Here is a 26,606-nt window from a genome sequence, read left to right as displayed (position 1 = left end):
TTAGACTTAGTTTATGAGGTAAAATAGTGAGAATTGTGACAAAAGACCCATTATAAAGGAAAAGCTAAAAATTTAGAACTTTAGGTTTGCCTCCATTGATAAAGAGAAAAGAGCATTGGAATCAAAAGTTGAGTGATTTGTAAGCATATATCGTTTAAGATTCATAGTGAAGCATTTCCCATACCTTGTATTCGATTAAATTCCACACTTGCAATTTTCTTTAATTTGTGGTTGATTCTTTGTCAAAACACTTGATTTGATCCACAAGTGTTTTTCGGTGGCATCAATTTGAGATTAAAAATGGTATTCATTTTATGGATTTTATAACACCCCAAGGTTCATTTACACTACATAATAAACATTATTATTGATATTACACTGAGTGAATCCCTTAAGCCAAAGCATTATTGCACCAAAATAATCTACAAGTGCTTGGAAAAGATGGACTCCACAACGCCTTGAGCGATAGGTGTAACGTCGCAAGCCTCGCTGAACACCCTTTTGGCCAAGATCTTCTCTTCTTCCTTTCCGGCTCCTGTTACAAGAGCAGTGTAGAGTGGTCGAAGGTACATAATCCTACCGACTCCTTCAAAGTTTTTCTACCTCACCGTAATAATCTCTGCACTTCGACAGAATGGCCAGCTGGAGAAATGCTACTTTCACCTCATAGTCTTTGATTCCGACAGTCGATAACGTTCATCCAAGGCTAATACCTGTTCATAAAAAAAAAAGAATTAGCATAATGTATCTTAGTTAAGGAACAAGCTAAGGTTCTTTAGTACTTGTCTTCTTCAATGATTTGGACATCCTTGGCAATATACATAGCAAGCCTCAGGCTCCCAACTAGAATGTGCTTGCAGATTCAGGATCCTTTAAGACATTTTACATATATGATTAAAAAGGTAGCTGCACCAGGGAATCATTTGACTGTATTCCTAGAAAATGTCAATCCTTGAAAACTGGACAAGCAAAATCAGCAAGGAAAAAATCAGATCAGTTAAGCTTCAGCAACACAAATCCCTTTTTTCCCATGCCACAATACTGAGTAACCTCTTTGCTCCTCACTGAAACTTCCCAAGGCATTCTTAACTAAGAAATCTACCAACAAGCATATAGGTTTAGTGGCGAAGTATCAATAAATTCATATCACACAAACTAAGCAACACCTTTGCCTATGGCTCTTGTTAGAAAGCCACAAAAATCATGCATCGAATAACTAAAAACTTCATGTTGGGAGGGTACCTAACCTATGGGCCAATACCTAGGATTTATTACAAAGATTGTGCAAACCACAAACTTTCAGAAACCACTAAGACTCCATTCTAGAAAGAAACAAGAAGGTGCACGAGCCAGTTGGTCAACTCATGCGTGCAGTCAATTCAAGTACTAGCAAGCTGATAAAATTTACATAAGGAATCACTAAGCAAATCAATAACTCTTTCCAACAACTTTGCATAGATGATGCATTTGTGGAAATTATATAAATTAGGTCCTATATTATACCCATATAATATGCAGAGCAACAGCAAATATGGTGGAAGGAGATAAAAATTGAAGTAACCATAAAAAAGAGTGACCAACGAAGTAAACCATTGTAAAACAAGTAACACTACCTGTGAAGCTTAACGATTTGGGCAGGTCTCCAAGTAGAGCTCCATTCCTGCCCCTTCCAATCAGCAACTTCATCCTCCGGATCTTCCCAAGCTTAAATTCGTTTGCAAGTGACACGATCTTCGTATATATACTGGAAAGGTTCATAGGATCTGGAGGAATAACCGTGCCCTCAGTCCACAGTTCTAAGTCAATCTGTTCTCTATTCCAGGGACATTCTCTACCAAAAACTTAAGGAAGTCTCAGTATCAATTGACTTGAATTTAAATGAGGCAATATATTTCTTGAGGAATTCATCAAATGCAGGCCTTCCAATCTATGCATTCGAAGAAAATACAAGTGAGAAAACTTCCATAAACAAATTATAAAAACTTTGACAGAAATAATTCAACAAACCTCACGTTCAATGCGCCATAGAAATTGGAAACCCTTCTCATACGGCACTTCAGAATAACATCATCAGGGTCCACTCCTCCTGTTTAGTTTTGAGCTTCGTGAACTCCAAGTTTTCCTAAACCTCTCCATTTCTCTATTTAAACCCCTCCAACAATCCAATATTAACGCAGCTTGTCCTCTCCTTGAACAACCTCAACAATTCTTCTCTCCGCATAAGTTGTAAAACCCTATAATGACAAATAATAAACTCTGCTTCATAGAATAAACCACAATCTATTATTTCCTAACACAACTTTAAATAAAATAATAGAATAATAAAAAAAGGTAAACAACAATACAAATTTACTGCACTAAAAGACAAAGTCGATCAACAAATCACTACCTCATTCAACCAAAAATGCTCATTGGTCTCATTAGTAATCAAATTTCCAGTCCAACTATGGCAAGCTCGTGGGCTACAACTTGAGCCCCGCTAGCATCACCTTTGATCACTGTGGGGGTCAAAAACACCATTCTGTGATCCATCCACCACAGGGAAAGCTGGAGGCAAAACCAACAAATCAAATCTCTCCATTCATAACCCCAAACAACTTCTCAGCTTGCCTATATAAACTCAAAATATTAACAGTTTTAAGAACATTTTCACTTCTTAAACTACTAAATCCTAAATAATTATCAGTTTTAACTACCACTTTCACTATCAAATAATGAAAATTTTGAAGTTAATCAAATGCTAAAACTAATTATTATCACTTGCCTTATCGTCTCCTCCGTCCCCGCAAACTCAAGCGCTGCCGCGTCCAACACAGCCGACCGGACTCGCATAAACCTCGTCCTGGGCCCCACCTCACGGAACCCTAACTCTCACAGCGAAAGCAAACAAATAAGGCGGAATGGGCTGGTCATTTCAAACACTTCAACAACTCGCCTCAGCACACCACAACGACTCAAAGTCAAATTGAACAAATTGCTGCCAAACTTCTTTCTCGCCGGGGACGGGCGCGCGCCGATCGACGTGTTGCGCGGACATCACAGCCGAGAGCTGACTGGGAATGTTCAGGGCGCCTTGTAACAAATACGCGCGCCAGGCGTGTCTGGCAGGGGAAAATGGAGCGCGCGTGAATACACTGGCACTGAGTGTAAACAAAAGGATGAGCTTTGTTGAAAGTTTGAGGAGGCGAGAGCCATTGAAGAGAGAACGGAGGGAGAGGTTGAGAACAAAAATAAGAAGGCGCGTTCATTGTTAAGGGGGACGTCGAGGGTTGGCCTTTGATTGGGTCAACGGTGGGGGAGAGAGACCAGGGGTGAGAAGCTAGGGTTTGGGCGTTGAACTTGATGGATGGTGAGTGAGCGGGTATCGAGAAAGAAAGGGCCGTGGTTGTCGGAGACGGTGACGAGGGCGGCACCGTGGATGTGGAGTTGGGAATCAGGTAGAGAGAAAGGGAGATGTGAGTGTAGTGTAAGTGGCTGAAATGCAGAGGGTAGGAGTGGGGTCGACGATCTACTACGGACATGGCGAAATGGAAATGGAAAGTTTGGGCTAAAGGGAGTTTTGTGAGGAGTGATGTTTGAATGAAAAGGAAGATTTTGGTGGTGGTGGTGATGGTGAAAGGAGTAAGGATATGCGGTTTGGATGTTAGTTTTAAATTTGGAGGGAGATTCTAAGACAGCAATGCTACAGAAACGGTGTTTTTACACCGAAATTTTGTACCGACTGACGTGTGTGCTGATTCAATCATCCAAGATTTGGCGTATTAAATTTGATTTTATGGACGGCCGTTCACTCATATGGACCCCCGTCCAATTATATGGACGAGGTCTATTTACTACGGACGGGCGTCCTGATTTAGAGGACGCCCGTCCATTGCTAAATAAAAATAAAAATATTAAAAAAATTAGGGACGGCCGTTCACAGGTCATGAGGCCGTCCATAAACATTGGACGGGCGTTCAAGTTAATGGACGCCGTCCTTTAATTTTGGACGGTTTTTTAAATATAAAAAATTAAAAAAAATCTGGGACGCTCGTCCACAAATTGTGGACGGGCGTCCTAATGTGTGGACGGCGTCCGTATAGAATGGACGCCCGTCCATAATTTTGTTTAAAAATTTTAAAAAAAATATTTGGACGGTCGTCCCATTCCTTAGGGACGCGTCCAATCCTTAGGGACGAGGTCCCTAAGTATGGACGGCCGCCCATACTTAAGGGACTCCGTCCTAAGGAATGGGACGACCGTCCCACCTCTAATAAAATAAAAAAGAAATTAAAAGTTTTAGGTTTATTTAAAACTTTAAATCAAAATTAGAATTAAAAAAGTTTTAGGGTATTTAAAACTTTTTGGGAAAGTGTTTGAAAAAAAAGGGCAGCGGTCTTTTTGAAAAAAGGGGCAGCGGTCTTCTTCTTCTTTCTTCCATCTGAGCTCGGTTCGTGGGTTCTTCATCCATCTGCGTGCTCTGGTTCATCGTCTTCTTCATCTCAAAAAAACAAATCAGCCGCGGTAAAAGATACTTCCGTTTCTCAATTTTTTATTTTTTATTTTTTTTTTTGTGGATGAATGTGTTGGATTTACATTTGTGTGAATGGAGTTGATTTGATAAAGAGAAATCCAGTCAATTGGGGATTGGTTTGTGTGTTGACAAAAGAAGTGTTTGTTTTGAGTGTTTTTGGCTTGGAAAAAGCTTACATTTTTGTTGGTTGTGTGATCTGCTCTCTTAGAGGTCGTTTGTTGGTTGTGTGTATCTATCTTTGGAAAAAGCTTACACTTTCGTTTCAATTTTTTTTTCAATATTATGCATGATACAATTAAATAAGCCTACAAAATATTGTCAAGTGTATAAACAATCAGAGTTGGGAGCTTGAACTACATGCAGGCTTAAACATATGGTTTGTCAGTAGACACTGTAATGCAAAACATCGGTTTTTTTTTTTTTTTTTTTTTTTTTTGTTGCTATTGTTCCTAACTGATTGAGTAAGTGGAGATTAGTTTAAGCTGTTGCAGGTTTGAGATGAGCTGTAGATTTGGTGCTTCTAAATATTGGTTGATGAGTTGCAGGTTTAATGAATGAGTTGAAGTTGATTTGAACTACAGGTTAATGCAGGATTATAAAGCATTTTTGCTGAAAGTTAATGTTCAAATTTGAAGGGATTGAGCTGAGCTGCAGGTTTAATAAGTTGAGTTGGAGTTGATTTGAATTACAAGTTTAATATAGATTTATAAAGAAAAGACTTACTTATGGTTCTCATAAGCTTACTTTTTCTGGTTAATTATATGCTCATTTCTCATTCAAATTCCTAACTTCATTGTGATAATAACTAATAAAAGAAAGAAAAGTTTGTGGCTGTGGCTGTGGCTGGGGCTATGGCTGTATTTCCTGACTAATGCTTTTGTTTGTAATTAATTTTCTGTCATCCTTTGGTGATACGTACAGCCACTTGAACAGTTCTTACTGGATGCTCCAGCACTTGATATTTTTTAAATCTCATCTGTTTAATGGAGTTTTATTGAATGGGATTTCTTTGGTTATGTGTTATATGATGCATGCAATGATGGCTTGGATTCCATGTGTTTATGACTTTTAGTCGACCGAAATTTACATGTAGTGGTGGCTGGTTTATATACATTTATGGGTTGCATTTTGTTGAATAAAAGCATGAATTAGAGGTGGAATTACATGGTTCTGGACTGCATAATTTGGGCAAAAATGCAGTCTAGAACCATGTAATTCCAGCATCCATTCATGGTTCTGGACTGCATGTTGCCCAAATTAGCAGGTAAAGGTGCTGGGATTTTAATATAAAATTCATCATAAACACATAACCAAAGAAATCCATTCAAAACATACAGAAATCAAACAGCTCTTAATATGACTCATCCCAAGAATGTGGATTAATTTTGATAGTATACTGTTAAAAGTGGGATACATGGTTATGTTGTATGTTTGTGATAGTTCTTATGGATATGTTTTTTGCAGGGTTTTAGAAGGAAGCAGAAAATGGTAAGAGCAAAAAACACAAGCACTCCGGATGTAGGCTCTTCGTCATCTGGAGTCCAATTTCGAGATAGGCAACATAAAAAGCATACAAAGAGATGGCGAAAAGAGATATTGTCTGGAAGAAGTTTGGATATAGGATTTATAAGTAGTTTGGGTTTAGGTGATGAGATTAATGGTTGGATCCGTAATTTGAAATGGGAACAGTTGGCAAGTATTACATTAGACGGATAAGCATTGATTTACGAGTTTTTTAGTAGTTGGAGTGTGGAGAAAAGTACTGATGATTTACCCATATACAATGTTTTTTAGATTAAGAATCAGAATTGTGTAGTGAGGCCACAGGACTTAGCAAACTGGATAGGGATTGATTTTGAAGGTTGGATAGCGTACCCAAAACGTGGGATTCCAGACAAGCTTGGACGGATGTTTCTAGAATAGGGGTTATCATCCACGGTGTAAATCTACGAAGTTAAGAAATCCTGCCATGAGAGTTTTCACAGATTTCTGACATTCACATTTAATGGCAGGAAAGAGACAAATGGAAATGTGACAGTGAGGATTATTGTTGATGGAAGCAGCAATAACAGGGCAAGTAAATCAGCTCAGTTATTGATTAAAAAGTTGGGAGAGATAAGCAGAAAAAGGGACATTTATTGGGGGATGATTGTTACGCTAATATGTCAGAAGTTGGGTTTTCAGATCACCCCTTTAGATGAAGCCAATAAGATAACGTTTTCTGCAAATAATTTGTGGGGGATGTCACATGTCTAAAATAGGTTTGATTAAAAAGAATGTGACAGGAGAATGGTTGTTGATTAGGGATGAAATTGAGGGAGAGGCAACGGTGCAGGAGGTGTCCCTATTCCAGAAGGGGAAAATGAAGGACGAGTCTATGGGGAAAAGAAGAAGAACGAGTATGGAACCTGGATCTTCTCAGAATGTAGAACAAATGTCTTCTCAAACCTTAGATGAAATAGTAAGCAGAATTGATGGATTGAAAGGTTTCAAGAAGAGAGTTTTTCACGTATTGAGAGGAAAATGCAAGAACAACGGATCAGTTGCAAAGTGATTTCAACTCGTTCGCATCAAGAATAGAAGAAACGGTTGACATCCTTGGGGAACGCATGACAGAAATATCCAACATGATGAAGAAATTCTCACCAGCCTCGTCCTCCTCCACCCCCTACACTAGGATGAAGAACTACTAAACATCTCTGTCTTCTCAACATTTGTGTAGTTAATTGGGGCACGGACTATGAATGTTAATATAATTAGTGAGTTCAAATACTGAACTGTTGTACATAAATTGTTAATTATAAAGTTTGATTTCACAATTATTTTTAATTAGCTGAACTTTCCAATTTCATGACTGTTAATTTTTAGTATAAATGTTATGTGAAGATTATTATGCACAATATATATCTGAAATGAAATGTAGAATAATCTGAAATAAAATGTGACGATAATATATACTGAAAACATCCAGAATAAGGATAATATATACATTTACGTTATTATTATGAATTCAACACCCTACAATCAACAGTGTACTCTTACCCAACTAGCAACGAAATAATAAAAATAAAACAACTGATACCAAAGAAATATCAATACCCTAAATCTGAAATGAAATATAACGTACTATATACTAAAACATTCCGATAAGGATAATATATACATTTCTATTATTTTATGAATCAACACCCTACAACCAACAGTCTACTCTTACCCAATCAGCAACAAAAAGAATAAAATAAAACAACTGATTCAGCATATAGCTCAACTGCATTCGTCAGAAATTAACCACAACGCGAGTAATTTCTACCGAATACAAATGCAACAATGCTCCAACCAGTGGACGATATCAAATCTCTCCCAACGAAACAGTTCATCATTACATTTTCCTGTCCAGGACATAAATTATTTTGCTTCGAGATTCTGAACCGGACCAGTGGACAACTGTCAATGTTTAATAACCACAATTTAGCACATGTTATAGAAAACTCAAGGTTTTTACAATTATCCAACATACATAACACATACCTGAGTAGCAACAATATCATTTGACAACACTTGAGTTCCAATACAGTTTCAGCAATGTTGGCTCGCTGCTGATGATTCTTTCCCTATAAAGTAGCATAACACATTAATAATCAAGTAAATATTATAATAAACTTCAAATACGTAAATAATCTTTAAAAAACAAATATCATGTCAGAATGGGTGTATACTCTACCAAGTCTTTGTTTTCGGAGTTTTTATTTTTAGCCCTACGTACAATTTCGTCAACCTTCAGTTGTTTTCTTTTGCATGGAGGACGACCTTTGCTGCGAACTACCCGTGGACTAAATTAGACTATTCCCCTCTTTATGAGGATTGTCCCCTCTTTACTAACAAAACCCCCCCTCATCTTCCTTCTGCTCCAACTGATTTTCACTCCAGTAATCAATTCCATTAACATGTTACAGTCTTCCTCATTGTTTGATGCCATATCAGCTACTGTCAGCATTAGATTAGACAACTTCTCAAAACGTTGTCCTTCAACTTTGTGCTCCACCTATTATAACTTACCTTGATTTTCGTATGACATCTTTTTATGTTTTTCTCCAACGCCGTAGAATGTACTTATCTGGAATGTGTGAAACCCTTTTATGAATCAACACAATAAGGGCATGTCTGCCATAAAATCCCTTTGAACTCAAACAAATGACAAATTGCAGCGAATATCACATGAAATTTCTTCAAAGTAAACCAGAAGGGAAGCCGCATTACTTACCAAACCAAATATCTTCTAAAACCTGATACTCCTCATACGAATCGGACTTTTTCAGAAAAGATAATTCACAATAAATCTTCCCCGCAATCTCTTCTTGAAACTCTTTAAATTTTGCAGTTGTGTATGCATTTTGAAATTGTTTCTCAATGGGGTAATTCGTTATGCATGGTATCCAGACTTGAAAGATCTAAAATCACCTCCCTCTCCTTTTCCACTTTATCTCGCAATGCATATCATATTGTTCCACAAATTGTTTCAATGTTGTTTTGGAATTTACATATCCATCGAAAAATGCATGCATACTTTCACTACGTTGGGTAGTAGACTACCTGCCTAGAATGTATCTTAAGAAATGCAGGCACCAACGTACTCTTTCTTTATACAATCCAATAACCATTCATTCTCATGAAGGTTATACACATCAAGAATTTGTTCCACCGTTCTTCAAACTCTTCACGTGCCAACGAATCATACACAATATTTTGTAACGTAAACTTTATAGTTTCATATTCGTTATACCCTCTTAACTTCTCAGGCAGTTTCTTCATTATATGCCACAAACACCACCTATATCTTGTACTAGGGAAAACAATCCAATTGCATTTGCATGGCTTATCTTGATCAGTGATAATTCCATTAGGAGCAACATCCATGCATTCAAGCCAAGAACGAAAAAGTCATACAAATGTCTCTGTGTCCTCATGTGAAATTAACCCACAACCTAACAATGTCGAATGTCCATGATGATCAACCCCCACAAAGCTGCAAATGGCTATCATACTTGTTCGTCAGATAGTGTGTCGAAGGTCACAACATCACCAAAATCTTTATATGTGGCCCTACATCTAGCAAACCATAGCACATTCTTCAATCGACTCTCTTCATCTACACAATTATGTACGAAATTAGAATTCTCCTTTGCATTTTCATAAAATACTCTAGCATTGCCGAAGCATCTCCAACTCCAAGTGTAGCCTTCTAACTTTTTCAATGTAATTCCTACAATCTTTTTGTAGAAATGACAAATTCTCTAACTCTTGCCTCAACTGAACATGACTGAAAATTTTTACACGGTCTAATCCCAGCCTGATCATTAACTTCAAGCCTCCTTTTCACAAAAGGCTATAGTTCGGTTTACTTTGAAATATCTTCTTTTCGTCGGACTTGTAAGATCATGGTTATGTTCAAGCACAACTGACTTAATTTCCCATTTGTATTCACCATTCAAAGTTGCACTAATCCGACTCTTACAATCGTTTTTGCAACAGGTTGTTTTTTCAAGGTATTTCTGCATTTACTTCTCCTTCCCAGAACAAGAACAGCCACTGTCACGTATCTCATCTCCCCATCATCTCCTTTCTTTGACGTACGTATCATTGCTTCAAAACCCATTTATTCCCATACCTTCTGTAATACTTCACCAAACTATAACTGAATCAAACACCATTCCAATATGAGGCTCCACTTCTTCCTCTGCACATCCTGTATCTTCTAATTCATCACATTCATTTCCTGATTCAATGGTTTATAATAAATAAAATTAGTGTAAACGCCATAATAAACAATACAATACACCATAAAAAAGTTTCTAAAACAATTTACCTCAACATCATTGAAACGAGGCAAACTGGACTCTTCCATATTCAGTTATTTCATGCACAACTAATACCAGTTTTTTACGTTCATGAATCTAGTTCACAACTGTCACCAACAAATATTATCTATCAAACATGTATTCAATCCATTCAAACATATATTCAATCTAAAAAACATGTATTCAATCCATTCAAACATATATTCAATCTAAAATAGAATATAAAAAGTCAAAAATTATTTACCTTAACAACAAATCCTAGCTTTAGCAGTTTTGATATTTACTTTTGTTTCAAGGTTATCTCTGTAGAACGAGATATTGTGCTGGTGCTTGGCGAGTATTGCTGCTGGTGCTTGACTGTTGAGGAGTAACCGGCGTCAAGGAATCACAACACGCAAGAAGGAGAAGCTAAGGAAACCAAATGGCGCAGATGAAGAACAGAAGAAAAACAAATGACGGAGACGAAGGAAAAGAAGAAAAAAATTTGGCGCTTAAAAATGAAGCGTATTAGACAAGCCATTCGTTATTATTAATTAAAAAAAATTTAACAAATATGGACGCCAGTCCATGTATTTGGACGACCGTCCCTAGTAGTAGACTGGCGTCCATGTGTTTGGACGGTAGTCCCTAGTAGATGGACGCCAGTCCATATACTAGGGACGGCCGTCCATATTTACATTATATTTAAAAAAAAATTAATAATAAAAAAATTTTACAAACTGGGGACGGCCGTCCATCATTTAGGGACGGTCATCCCTAAAATTTGGACGGCCGTCCTGCTAATTTGGACGGCCGTGCCAGTCCATATAGATGGATGCCCGTCCAAATTAGCAGACGGGCATTCATCATTTAGGGACGGCCAGTCCATATAGATGGACGACCGTCCAAATTAGCAGCGGTCGTCCATCTCTATGGACGCCCGTCCCACATATTATATGGAAGGACGCCCGTCCTGCTAATTTGGACGGCGTCCATTATGTCTGTTTTCATCGGTCCAACGTGGCGGCTTCCACGTGTTTCGGTGCAACTTTTTGGTGGATATAGCATTTTTGTTCTAAGCAAGGCGTTTGTCCGATTTTCTTTCTGAGGTTATTTTCGTCAATATATTATTTATTTACTGATTAATATCATATTATTACTTTTAAAAGATCCATTGCAGCGGATGTTAAATATTAAGTAAAATCCTTAAGTGACTTGATGTAATCGGCATAGAGTAAAAGAAAATTTCATAAACTTTTGAGATTAAATTTCTCAAACACTAATAAAGGTGATTATAAAGTTTTTATCCAGCCAATAATTTTAAATTTTAAAAAATTAGTTGAGATGTAGACAAATTGGTCCAAATACCCTTGTTATATAAAAAAAAAAAAAAAAAAACTCAATCACCGTATAAATATATTTTTAAAACCAGTGAGGATTGTAACAAAATAATCCCATTCTCAAGAAAAAGCTATAAACTTAGAACTCTGGTTTGCCTCCATTGATAAAGAGAAGAACATGGATTAAAAAGTTTTGAGTGATTTGTAAGCATATATAATTATATCTTTTAAGATTCATCCTTTGTATTTGATTATATCTCCACACTTGCTAATTTTCTTTAATTTGTGGTTGATTCTTTGTCAAAACACTTAATTTGATCCACAAGTGTTTTTCGTGGCATCAATTGGAGACTAAAATGGTATTCATTTTATGGATTTGATAACACAAGGTTCATACATTATTTCTCTGATATTACACTGAGTGAATCCCTTAAGCCAAAGCATTACTGCAACAAATTAATTTACTATCTACGAGTGCTTGGCAAAGATAGACTCGACAACGCCCTGAGCGATAGGATGATATAGTCGTGAGCCTCGTTGAACACCCTTTTGGCTAAGATCTTCTCTTCTTCCTTTCGGCTCCCGTACAAGAGCAGTGTAGAGTGGTCGAAGGTACTTCATCCTACCGACTTCCTTCAAAGTTTTCTCCACCTCACCGTAATAATCTCTGCACTGGACAGAATGGCCAACTGAGAAATGCTACTTTCACCTCATAGTCCTTTGATTCCGACAGTCGATAACGTTCATCCAAGGCTAATACCTGTTCATCACAAAAGAAGTAGCATAATCTTAGGAAAGGAACAAGCTACAGGTTCTTTAGTACTTGTCTTCTTCAATTGATTGTGTGCATTATTTTGGCTCACTGTTATTTCAGGCGGGACATCCTTGGCAAGCCTAATGTCACGCAATTAACTTCTTTGCTAAGTTTGTGCGGCCTTAACTTGTCGAAATGAGCTAAGCGCCTAACGCTCACAGGCTAACAGTATATGAACGAGAGAGAAGTATAGAGAAAATATAACTCTGTGTATTGCTGGAATTCAAGTTATATGATTTACATGGTGGAGTTGCCTATTTATAGGCTCAAGCACCTCAAATTACTATGACTAAGCTACATGCTTCAGCATTAAGAAAACCCTGGGTGTCGGCATTGGTGCAGCCTTGGAAACGAAGCTCGTGGTGTCGAGTATTGGAGCAACCTTGGAAACGAAGGTGCTTGTCGTCGAACCTAGCTGCTGAGTCGTTAACTTAGCTCCTAAGTTAACTTAGCTCTTAAGTCTGCTTCACCCTGAAGTATACTTAATCGGTAAGCAACGTGCAGCATGCTTGGGCAAGCAGGCTGGTCGCTGACATTCTCCGCACCTAATGCTGCGACGCCCTCGTCGCATTGTCTTTATAGCGCAGGACTGAATCTGGAATTGCCACAATGAGTCTCTCAGTCTCCCAACTGGCTTCGGTATCAGGAAGTCCCTTCCATTTAATGAAGTATTCCCGATAGTTTGGCACACCATCGGCGGACGACTCTATCGGCAAGGATTTCTTCGATTTCCTTATCAAATGATGTTACAACTGCCGTTGGTGCTCGTTTTGAGACTCCTCGGGATGGCTCCTCGGGTCTTCATGGAATGTCTTTAGCAAGCTTACATGAAAGACGGGTGTATCTTCAGTTTCGGAGGGAGTTGGAGTCGATACGAAACTTTGCCAATGCTTGAATCACTTGAAAGGGCCCTTCGTATTTGCGCACGAGGCCTTTGTGCACTTTCCTCAATGTTTTGAACTGTTGGGGCAGAAGCTTTACAAGAACAAGATCACCCTCTTGGAACTCAACATGCCTTCTCTTCTTGTCAGCCCACTTTATTCTCTTTGCTGCCTTGTGTAGGGCTGCACGAGCAAGTTCGGTTTGTTCGTGCCAAGACTTGGCTAACCTGAAGGCTGCAGGGCTCTTTCCATCATAGCGTGTGGCTAAGGAAGAGGTGTGTTTGGTTGTCGTCCCATGATGATCTCGAAGGGACTTTTGTTGGTTGCCTCGCTCTGTTGCAAGTTAATGAGAATTGGGCTGTGTCAAGAAGCTTTGCCAATCCTCTGACTAGCGCTCACGTAGTGCTGCAAATACAGCTCTAATAGTGCGTTGACGCGCTCAGTCTGACCATCAGTTTGGGGATGAAAGCTTGTCGAGAAGTCAGGTTTGATCCTAGCATCTTGAATAACTCTGTCCAAAATCTCCGGTGAACCGAGGATCTCGATCACTGACTATGCTTGTCGGAATGCCCCATAACTTGATGATGTTACGGAAGAAAAGCTTGGCTGTTTCCTCTGCTGTGCAATCGGGGATGCAGGGATGAAAGTGGCATACTTGCTAAATCTGTCCACAACAACTATGATGCTCCCGGACCCCTCGGACTTTGGCAAACACGTGATGAGAGTCCATTGAGACACTTTCCCACGGTCTCTCGGCACGGGCAATGGTTGTAGCAAGCCTACCGGTTGCTGTTGTACTATCTTGTCTTGCTGGCAAACAAGGCACGTTCGCACATACCCCTCAATGCTATCCTGCATCCCAGGCCAATAATGGCAGATTTTAGAGAGCAAGGGTGCGTCTCATACCTGGATGGCCTGCCCACAAGGAGTCATGACACTCCTTGATCAGTTCTTTCCTCAGATTGTCCCATCTCGGGATGTAGAGGCGGTTGCCTTTGGTGTAGAGTAAGCGTCGTCAGCCAAAACCTCGGGTTTTCCCTTCTTCCACCAAGGCAATGATATTACGAGCCAATGGCTCATGCTGGAGTCCCTGCTTGATTCGGTCAGCCAATGCGCTTGTGACTTAACTGATGCTCGCCAACTCGGCCTTGCGACTTAGTGCATCGCCACTACATTGGTCTTGCCCGGCTTGTACTCCAGGACATAATCAAACTCAGCAAGAAAGTCCTGCCATCGTGCCTGCTTCGGACTCAACTTCTTTTGGGTCTGAAAGTAGCTTGTTGCGACGTTGTCTGTCAAAGTAAAAACTGGACCCAGCAAGTAGTGTCGCCATACTCTAAGACAATGGATGATGGCTGTCATCTCCTTTTCTTGCACAGTGTAATGCCGCTCGGTCTCATTGAGCTTTCGACTCTCGTAAGCAATCGATGCCCATTCTACATGAGTACTCCCCCGATGGCAAAGTCGGATGCGTCCGTGTGCACTTCATATGGCGTATGGTCTGGCAAGGCAAGCACAGGTTCTTTGCTGATTGCAGCTTTCAACTCCTCAAAAGCGGCTTGACACTCATTAGACCAGTCCCACGGCTGCTCTCTTGAGTAAGTCTGTCACAGGGCTGCTTTGCTGAGTAGCCTTTGATAAACCGACGGTAGTAGTTTACTAATCCAAGGAAGATCATAACTTCGGCACTTTGGTGGGTGTTTCCCACTCTTGAGGCCTACACCTTGCTATCCTCCATCATAAGCTGCCCATCCCTGATTGTGTGACCCAAGAACATTACCTCGGCTTGGCGAAGAGCATTCTCTTTCTTGATATACAGCTGTGTTGTCCTCAAGACTTGGAACACTTCCCTGAGGTGCCGCATATGCTCCTCCCAGGTTTTGCTATACACCACTATGTCGTCAAGGTAGACGACCACGAACCGGTCGAGGTACGGATGGAATATCTTATTCATCAAGGTGCAAAATGTGGCTGGTGCATTTGTTAGACCAAATGGCATAACCAAAAATTCATAAGACCCATACCTTGTAACACAGGTGGTCTTTGGCTCGTCGCCTTCGGCTATGCGCACTTGATAGTAACCTGACCGCAGATCCAGTTTGGTGAAATAGCGGGCATGCCAGCTGATCAGAAAGGTCGGCAATCAAAGGAATAGGATAGACTATTTAACAGATAACTTGTTTAGTGCTCGGTAGTCGATGCACATGCGCAAGGAACCATCCTTCTTCCTTTGAAATAGAACTGATGCGCCATAGGGAGCTTTGGAGGGCTTGATGAACCCTGATCTAGTAGTTCCCGTAACTGCCTCCTTAGTTTCGCAAGCTCCGGTGGTGCCATACGGTAAGGACCCTTGGCAGGTGGCTTGGCGCCTGGTTCCAGTTCAATCTGGTGGTCTACCTCCCTTCTAGGTGGTAGCTCATTTGGCAGCTCCTTTGGCAGCTCATTTGGTGAGACATCATAAACTGCTCGAGTACTTGTGTACCTCCCGGGGCACTGCCTCTGGGGGATTGGCTCCTCGTCGTCATATTGCTTAAGGATGGCCAAGTAGCTTCCTCTTTCCTATTGATGCCTTTCTTGAACTGCATAGCAAGAGTGTTGCTGTCTCCGGCTTGGTAGAGCGGCTAGTGGGCAACACACAAGCTTGCTCCCCGTCCATGATACACATGGTGTTGGTTGACGGCAAGGGAAATGCCCTGACTTGTTCCATTAACTCTAAGCCAAGACAAACCTGGTAGTCATCCATCGGTGCCACTGGAAACAAAGTAGCCGGACCAAGTTCCCATCGTGGTTCTGATATGCCGAGCCACTCCCTGTATCGGTTGTGCCACTGAGTTGACTGCCTTGATGGTGCCTCCACCTCCTGAAGCCTTGATGTCTAGCCGACGTGCTTCACTTACTGAAATGAAGTTATGTGAAGCACCTGTATCTACCATGGCTTGGTGGCCTTCCCATTGATGGCCATATCAACATAGAGCAACCCTTTGGTTTGGGTTTTTTGTGCGGACTGGATTCCATTGAGTTGTTGTTGCATCGATCCCATATGTGCCCCATCACTACTACTTTCGGCGGCTTTCCCTCCTGATGCTTGGCATGAGGGAAGTAAGAGCCTTCTTCTCCGGACAGTCTTTCACCCAATGGCCCATTGCAAATGAAGCAGTTGTTGCGGGGTTTGTTGGAGCCTTTGTCCCAACGTTTGCCCTTGTCTTTGCCTTTGGATGAGGAGTAGTCTTGGGGGTGTCTCGGTTGCTTTCTTTCGATTGCCCCCTGTCTCCGCACCTTTAACAAAGCCGCCCCTCTTATCTTTGGATTTGTGCTGGATTCTTTTGGGTGCTGTAATCAATCAAACTTTCAGCAACTGCTATGGCTGTGGCAAGATCTTGCACTCCCCGACGCCTTAGCTCTGTTTTCACCCATGTTTGCAACCCATCCATGAAATTGAAGAGCGAGTCCTTGTCGGACATCTCCGGGATCTCCAGATCACAGTCAGTGAAGTCCCGATATAATCATGGATCGTCCTGTTTGCTTGATCCGTCGCAAGCGAGCTCTTGCTCATCCTCGGCATTCTCCGGGTAAAACTGCCGTTAAGTTCTCTTTTAAAATCATCAAAAGTAGAGATAGTGCAAATAACCTTTTTCGATGTCTCCTTCTCGTCTCCTCCACCACAACCTTGCGGTGTCTGTGAGATAGAGGACTGCGTTTCAATCCTCGAGAGCTTCCTCCGTGACGCATATGGCCCCGAAGTACTTGTCTGTCCCCATAGGAAGTTGTCAACCTCTGTGCCTTGCGTGAGCCACCAAAACTTCTAGGCCTAGGGGTCAATCCTTTGGCTTTCAATGACGCTGCTGTCGGTCCTAGTAACCATGCCGCGCTTGCATCGCGCTAACTCAGCCTGCACCTCGTCTAAACGAACGAGCGTGCTGTTGATTTCGGCTTGGAACACATGACGGGTTTTGGCAAGCTCCCCACGAACTCCTCACGGATTTTCCCCATTTCAGTCCTTAGCGACTCTTCCATTTGAAGCAGCATGGCTTTCACGACAGGTGGGTTTCGGAAACCTCCGACTCTAGATCATCCACTCGATGATCTAGATCCTCCGACTGCGTGCTCACCCTTTCTTCTACACGAGATAAGCGTGAGTCAAACTGGAAAGAAAATCTTTGACTTACTCTCTGCCTTGAGGGGGTGGGGTTGGGGTCGACTTTCTTCGGCGACCACGTTCCTGGGAAGCCTCCATCTCTGCGTCTTGGTTCCTTTGGAAGCGACAGTATCTTTTGCCATTGAATGAAAACCGAGGTTATGCTAACGAGGCTCTGATACCACTTGTCACGCACTTAACTTCTTTGCTAAGTTCGTGCGGCCTTAACTTGTCGGAAATGAGCTAAGCAGCCTAACGCTCACAGGCTAAAGTATATGAACGAGAGAGAAGTATAGAGAAAATATAAACTCTGTGTATTGCTGGAATTCAAGTTATATGATTTACATGGTGGAGTTGCCTATTTATAGGCTCAAGCACCTCAAATTAACTATGACTAAGCTACATTGCTTCAGCATTAAGAAAACCCTGGGTGTCGGGCATTGGTGCAGCCTTGGAAACGAAGCTCGTGGGTGTCGAGTATTGGAGCAACCTTGGAAACGAAGGTGCTTAGTCGTCGAACCTAGCTGCTGAGTCGTTAACTTAGCTCCTAAGTTAACTTAGCTCTTAAGTCTGCTTCACCCTGAAGTATACTTAATCGGTAAGCAACGTGCAGCATGCTTGGGCAAGCAGGCTGGTCGTGACACTAAGCTTCCTACCTAGAATGTGCTTGCAGATTCAGGATCCTTTTAGACTTTCTACATTTAAAATTAAAAATGTGAGCCGCACTGAGGAACATTCAACTGTATTTCCTAGACAATTGTCTAATCCTTCAAAACTGGAAGCAATAATCAGAGAAAGGATCAAAATCAGATAAGCATCAGCAACACACCGGTGCCACAATACTGAGTAACCTCTTTTGCTCCCAACTGAAACTTCCCCAAAGCATTCTTAACATTAAGAAAATCTACCAAAAAGTTATCCCTGCACTAAAGGTCTTTTATGTGATCAAAGATCTGATTGTAACGTGTTCAAGGTCATAAAGATTGTAATTCATAAACGCCATCAAGTTTTGGCATACAGCACAATGGAAGGAGTTCATGCAAGTAACACAATCTCCCCCTGTGTAGCATAAGAATAACCATTTACGAACAGCAGATATAGAAAGGAGTCCAGACCAGAAGGCCAAAATAAATTCCAACTCCACAAAGTCCTTTATAAAGATTTTCAAAATAGATTATTAAAAAAAATTCATAGTTCCACACATTAAGGGCATCTAAGAAAATAAAACAAATATGCATGAGAGCTGAAATCAAATGAAAGAAAATTTGTTAAAATTGATGCCTAAGAAGAAAATCTTTTAAAGAAAAAAGATGATATGGTTCTCATATCCACAAGTAAATAGATGTTTAGTTGCGAAGTATCAACAATTTCATCACACAAACTAAGCAACACCTTCTTTCGCCTAGGTCTCTTGTTCGAAAGCCACAAAAATCATGCATCGAAACTCATCACAAACTTCAGTGTTTGGGGGGTACCTAACCTACAGGCCACAACCTAGGATTTATCCGCAAAGATTGGTGTAGATCACACACTTTCAGAAACCACTAAAACGCCATTCTAAAAGGAAACAAGAAGTTGCTGAGCCACTTGGTCAACTCACCCAATGCAGTCAATTCAAGTACTAGCAAGCTGATAAAATTTACATAAAGAATTAGTAATACATGAGTAACTCTTTCCAACAGCTTTACAAAAATGATGCATATGTGGAAATTTATAATAAATAGGTCCTATACTATACACATAGAATATGCAGAACAATATAAAATATAGTGACAAGGCGATAATATAAACAGAAGTACCCATAAAAAAGAGTGACCAACGAAATCAACATAATTGTAAAACAAGTAACACTACCTGTGAAGCTTCAACAGATTTGGGCAGGTTCCCCAAGTAGAGCTCCCATTCCTGCCCCTTCCAATGAGCAACTTCATCCTCCCTTGGTATCTTCCCAAGCTTAAATTCATTTGCAAGTGACACAATCTTCGTATATATACTGGAAACTGGTTCATAGCCATCTGGAGGGATACCAGTGCCCTCAGTCCACAGTTCTAAGTCAATTTGTTTCTCTATTCCAGGGACATTCTCTACCAGAAACTTAAGGAATGTCTGAGTATCAATTGACTTGAATTTAAAAGTGGTAATATATTTCTTGAGGAATTCATCAAATGCAGGCCTTCCAATCTAGGCATTCAAAAGAAAATCCAAGTGAGAAAATTCTTCATAAACAAAATTATAAAAACCTTTGACAGAAAGTAATTCAACAAACCTCCCGTTCAATGCGCCATAGAAATTGGAAACCCTTCTCATATGGCACTTTTGAATACACATCATCAGTGTCAACTCCTTCCTGATTAGTTTTGAGCTTTGTGAACTCCAAGTTGTCCTTAAAACTCTCCATTGCTTCATTCAAAGCCCTCCACCCAATCCCAATATTCAGTGCAGCCTTGTCCTCTCCTTGAACAACCTCAACAATTCTTCTCTCCGCGTAAGTTGTAAAACCCTATAACAACAAACAATCAATTCTGCTTCCCAAAATAAATCACAAAAGCAATCCTCTATAATTCCTAACAGAACTTACAAGCACAAAGTAAACAACAATACAAATTTATCGCACTAAAAAAAATGAAACAACAAATTACATACCTCATTCAACCAAAAGTGCTCATCGGTCTCATTAGTAATCAAATTTCCGGTCCAACTATGCGCAAGCTCGGGGGCTACAACTTGAGCCCCGCTAGCATCACCTTTGATCACTGTGGGGGTCAAAAACACCATTCTTGGATTCTCCATCCCACCATAAGGAAAGCTCAGAGGCAAAACCAACAAATCAAATCTTCCCATTCATAATCCCCAAACAATTTCTCAGCTTGCCTATATAAACTCAAAATATTAACATTTTTAAGTACATTTTCACTTATTAAGCTATTAAATCCTAAAAAATTATCAGTTTTAACTACACTTTGACCTATCAAGTAATGAAAATTTTGAAGTTAATAAAAAGGCTCAAAACTTAATTATCATCACTTGCCTTATCATCTCCTCCGTCCCCGCAAACTCAAGCGCTGTCGCGTCCAACACAGCCGGCACGGACTCTGCATAAACCCTCGTCCTGGGCCCCACCTCACGGAACCCTAACTCTCCCACAGCGAAAGCAAACAAATAAGGCGGAATGGGCTGGTTCATTTCAAACACTTCAACAACTCGTCCCTCAGCACACCACAACGACTCAAAGTCAAAATTGAACAAATTGCTGCCAAACTTCTTCGTCTCGCCGGGGACGGGCGCGCGCCGATCGACGTGTTGCGCGGACATCACAGCCGAGAGCTAACTGGGAATGTTCAGGGACGCTTTGTAACAAATACGCGCCCCAGGCGTGTCCTGGCAGGGGAAAATGGAGCACGCGTGAATAGACTGGCACTGAGTGTAAACAAAAGGATGAGCTTTGTTGAAAGTTTGAGGAGGCGAGAGCCATTGAAGAGCAGAAGAGGAGGGAGAGCTTGAGAACAAAATTAAGAAGGCGCGTTCATTGTTAAGGGGGACGTCGAGGCGTTGGCCTTTGATTGGGTCAACGGTGGGGGAGAGAGACCAGGGGTGAGAAGCTAGGGTTTGGGCGTTGAGGACTTGATGGATGGTGAGTGAGCGGGTACCGAGAAAGAAAGGGCCGTTGTGTTCGTCGGAGACGGTGACGAGGGCGGCACCGTGGATGGTGGAGGTGGGGAAATCAAGGTAGAGAGAAAAGGAGATGTGAGAGACGAGTGGCTGAAATGCGGAGGCGTAGGAATGTGGGTCGACGAAATCTACTACGGACATAGCGAAATGGAAATGGAAAGTTGGGGCTAGGGAAGAGACGAAAGGGAGTTTTGTGAGGAGTGAGCTGTGATGTTGAAAGAATAAAGGAAGCTTTTGGTGGTGGTAGTGGTGATGTAAAAGCCTGAAAGGAGTTAAGGAATCCGGTGCGGTTTGGATGTTAGTTTTAAATTTGGAGGGAGACTTTAAGCAAGGTATTTGTCCGATTTTTTTTTAGGTTATTTCCGTCAATATATGTATTTATTTACTGTTTAATATCATATTATTTACTTTTTAAGGGGTGTTTGGTTCAGAGAATATTGAATTACTGAGAATGTTTAGACCTAGCAAAACAGGCGAGCGGCCAGGTTGTAACGACTCCATTCTCATAAAAATATGCATAGTAAAAGTACATGTAAAAAAACATAAAAAGTTGGGCCCAAAATTTTCTTTTATTAAACATATGTATTCTTTATACAAATATATACAAGATTTGTATCATATGCAAAACTATCAAAATAAGGTGGACAGTGTAGCCAATTCTCTTCGTGTGCCGATGTCCATCCGACCGTGTCCTCATCTAGAACCTGCAAAAACATAGGGAACAACAGGATGAGCACAAAACAATGTTCAGTAAGTAAACCCTCTACTCAACTATCCCCGTAACTCTCTCTCTAATCCTTTCCCTATAATTTTATTTACTCTTTCTCTTATAAAACTCTCTGTTTTCTCTTTCTCATAACTCTTTTCTACTAACTCTCTTTCTAGTAAGTCACGGCCCCATCTGACCGGAGGCACGGCTGGGACTCGCTCCCACTCCCTGTGACTTCTACTCATTCTAGCCGATCGGACTTGGTTATGCATGGATTCGGAACCTTTGGCCATGTGAGTGCATAGGATCTCTCGGGTAAACTCGGGTATAGCCCTCATCCGCATGTACTCTACGGGCTACACACTTTTCTCTCTGATACTCATGTCGCTCTCTTAATGCGGCGTACATGTGGGAATACTCTACCCGTACTACAGGTCCCCATTGCACAACCTACTCTTTTCTCTGTTTAGCACTACTCTAGTTTTACTCTATAATGCTTATTCTCTCTTTCTCTTTACTCTTAGAGTAGCTTAAACTCAAAAATTTTACTCTTTCTCTACTCTCCTCTCTAGTGCATAATTAATGCATAGTTAATGCACATAAATGACTCATGCTCTATGATTTATGAGATGCAATTATGCCATGTAGCAAAATTAAGGCTTTCTACTCTTACTTATGCTTCTCTTGAGCATTCATCATACACTCATGTGTATATAAAACTCTACTCTAACTCTAACTTTTCTCTTTCTTTAATCATCCAAATGGGAGGAAATCCCTTATAAACTCTAAATTTCCTGTCAAAAGAAAAGCACTTCAATAAGCTTGCTCAAAACTTCCTCCAACTTCAATCAAACTCAACCCAACATCAAGCAAATAAAACACTTCTCATAACTCAATTTATGTGTATTACTCATTAAAACTACTTAATCTCATTCATCTCATTTCAACAAACATAATGAATACACATTTATATATAACTCTCTACTCAAAAGAGTTCTTAAATCTCAACTTGGGTTGAATTTACTTACTTTATGAGGAAATAGCTTCTTTAACACTTCTCTTTCCTTTGGGAGCTTGCTTTCTTTACAACTTTAACCAACAACAACAACATGAGACTCTAATCAAAACATAATAAAACTCTCATCTAAAGCAAGAATCCTTACCTTAGGATGCTTTAGATTAAAACCCTACTAAAAAGTTACTCAAAAAGCTCTTGGAAATCCTTGGAAGATTGAAGGAATTTGAGAGAATTTGGAGAATGGAGGAGGCGGTGGAATGGGAAATGAAAAGTTCTCAAAGACTAAACCCCCCTAAATATCCCCTAACAAACTCATTCTTCCCATTTTGCCCTTGCTCTTTCTTGGAAATTATCTATATCCTTTGATTCCTTACAAACACACCCCCATACAACATATTCTCCATGAAATTTCCTTACATTTTACTCCCCACTTTTCCTGAATTAGGGGTAAAATGGTCAAATAGCACCTAAGGGAAAAAATATCTAAAACTCAATAAACTTTTCAACCGGCACGTCGCCGCGGCGAAGAAGCTTCCTTCGCCGTGGCGAAACTGTCCGCAGTCCCTGTGGCTTCAACACTCTTCGCCGTGGCGAAGATTATTCTTCACCCCGGTGAACCCTGTAACAACAAAAACCTTCTAATTTTGACTCATTTCAAGGCAAATACTCAACTATCAATACAACCAAAGACCAACCAACCATATTCATAAAAACCGACTCAAATATGAGGGAAATAAGAAACATAGCTACGTACCTCAAGTGGGGCGGTACACAGGTACGGGTCGATTTAAACGGTCCAATATTTTAGGACTCAGCGGGGTGTACTGTTCACTTAGTTTTAGATTTTTGCAGTTACACCCCAAATCTTCCTAAAATCTTGATTCTTGAGCAAAATTTGTCTTTCTCAAGTCCAAACAAAAATACTCTTATACCCAATACAGTTTTAGTTCAGAAAAAAGACATATCCAAATTTTTATAATCATTCAAATTATCATCAGAACGAAAGGAGAATCGGATTAAACAAATAAAAATCTCTAATCCCCAATTTTAGATGTAAATTGAATCCTTTACATAAAAGAAAATAATGAAATTTTAAATAATTAATTTTGATGACTCGGCGAACACAAGATTTAGATAAATCAATATGATCTCTTTTCTATTTCCCTTCAATTTAGAATCCTTTTCCCTAGTTTTCTAAGCTGCCAATCACGAATCAAAAAAAAAAAAAAAAAAAAAGTCGATTACATTATTTTCTCCCAAGTTTTCTCACAAACCAAATAGAAACCCAAAACCTAACAAAGAAAAAGATAAAAAACTTTACCGATTGTCCTCTCATTCCTCATCAACCAAATAAACCCACATAACAAAATTTGAAAAAAGAAAAAGAAAAAATTTACACAAGAAAAGCAACAGCGACACAAGCTAGAAAGTATCTACTAAGTACAGTAAATGGAGACAAGACAAATTAGAAAAACTTCTAGATTTAGTTTGATTCATGTTATAGTGGTTTCCAAAGGAATACACATGATTGACATCTGTTATCTGCAGAACAATAAGAATAAAACAAGAAAAGCAACCTTCAATGTTACTAGATTGTAACCGAGGAGAAGCTGAGGACGCCAGAGAATTGACTCCAAGAATTGGAGCTGCTGAAGAGTAAAGACGAAGGAGATGAGATCAAATTAGAGACAGTGATACACATACCTTGTTGCGCCGACAATGTACACTACAAACATGGCTGATGAGAAGCGGTGACAGGAGAAGCGACGATAGTGGAGTTAGGGATTTTGATGACGATGAGTTTGAGAGATGGCTGATGAGAGAGTGAGTTTGAGTTAGGTTAAGGGTTTTCGATTTGGGGCAAAATGAAAAGAGGAAAGGTTTTTTAAAAAAAAAACAAACAAACAAACGGGTACCTGCTTGACCGATTGCCAAAAAGGGTCGGGCCGGGTACGAATTATTAAAGACCCACACCCTATATTTTTTATCCGGGTTTAGGATCGACCCACGGGTCCAGACCCGTTTTGCCAGGTCTAGAAATGTTAGATTACTAAAAAGTTAGATTACCTAGAAGATTACTGAGAATCTTTAGGAAAATGTGTTTGGTTAATTGGTGGGTATGTTATATTAATATATTTGGTTGGGAGGAATAAATTAGTGGATATGTTATTTAAATTACTGAATTGTTTTCTAATTAAATATTATTATTATATTATTTTTTAATGTTGATGATTATAAACCCTCTTCATTTAAAAACTTAGCAAAAACAACTCTATAATAAAAGTTTGAAAAATCAACAAAGCACCCCCACCAACCCAGCCACTGCCGGCAGCCGGCAACCTAATGGCGCATGGAAGGGAGGAAATGGCCTTCGTGCGTCGTACGACCATTTCCGGCCAGATATGGCTGTTGACGGCCAGATCTATCATGTCTAGCCATTTTCGGCCAAATATTTGGCTGGAAATGGTCATATCGGTGCATGGCAGCCATTTCCTGCCTTTCGTGCACCATTCCAGCAGCAGCACGACTGGCTGCGGCGGTGGTTACCGATGGCAGGTGGGTAGGGGTGGTGGCTTAGGTGAACTACAATTTGTTTTGCATTCAAGGGTAATTTTATCAAAAAAGTTAATTAATTGGGGTGAAATAGTAAAAACCATATTCACGTAAATAAATTTAAAAATAAGGGTATTATTGTCCTAAATTTTTTTTAATAGGGGATAAAATTATTAAAAAAAAAAAATTACCTTGGTAATCTTAAAATACCTAAGAAAATGGAGGTTATCAGATTACCTCCAATATTACCAATAGTAACTATTATTGGGATTTGGAGATTACCGGAATCTTATATTACTTGATAACCAAACGTGGTAAGCAAGTAATATAAGATAATATAACTCCAGTAATCCCACATTACCCCTAACCAAACGCCCCCTTAGGGTGCTTTTGTTTCGGCGAATGTTACATTACTAGGAATGTTATATTAATCAAAAGATATATTACTTTAAAGATTATTGGAAATATTTAAAGGGCGATTGGTTGGGGGTTGTATAGGATTGCTAGGGTTATGTCATCTTATATTACTTGATTAACACGTTTGGTTGTCAAGTAATATAAAATTCCGGTAATCTTCCAATACCAATAGTAATTACTGCTGGTAATATTGAAGGTAATCAAATAATCTCATTTTTCTTATGTATTAGAAGATTACAAAGGTAATCTTGTTTTTGTTACAATTCTATCATTTATTAATAAAATTTTAGGACAATAATACCCTTATTTTTAAATTAATTTACATGAATCTAGCTTTTACTATTTCACCCCAATTAATTAACTTTTTGGACAAAATGACCCTTGAATTCAAAATAATTTGCAACCCACCCAAGCCCTTACCCCAACCCTCCTGCCGCTAGGCAAACCACCATCGACCGCCGCTAGAATCGCTAGGAGGCTCCGATATGGTAGTTTTCGGCCATATTGATGGCCGAAAACAGTCACATCGAAGTAGATCTGGCTGAAATAATGACCAGATCTTGCCCATATATGGCCGTTAAAGGCCATGGATTTGGTCATTAATGGCTAGATCCATTGATCAAGTTGGAAATGGCCATATCTACTCCGATATGGCATTTTCGGCCATTAATATGGCCAAAAACAGTCATATTAGAGCCTCCCAATGACTCTCAGCTACTCACG

At 40.0% G+C, this 26,606-nt stretch overlaps 2 pseudogenes; both read right to left on the bottom strand.

Annotated features, from left to right (window-relative positions):
- Positions 1 to 347: 347 nt before the first annotated feature.
- LOC116124215 lies at positions 348 to 3,603 on the bottom strand (annotated as a pseudogene).
- An 8,485-nt stretch (positions 3,604 to 12,088) lies between these two features.
- On the bottom strand, positions 12,089 to 21,327 carry LOC116124179 (annotated as a pseudogene).
- Positions 21,328 to 26,606: the final 5,279 nt, after the last annotated feature.

This window comes from Pistacia vera, unplaced genomic scaffold, assembly GCF_008641045.1.
Source record: "Pistacia vera cultivar Batoury unplaced genomic scaffold, PisVer_v2 Contig150, whole genome shotgun sequence".
NCBI classification, from domain to species: domain Eukaryota; kingdom Viridiplantae; phylum Streptophyta; class Magnoliopsida; order Sapindales; family Anacardiaceae; genus Pistacia; species Pistacia vera.
Note: the sequence above shows the minus strand (reverse complement) of the source record. Positions and strands in the feature narration are given on the sequence as shown.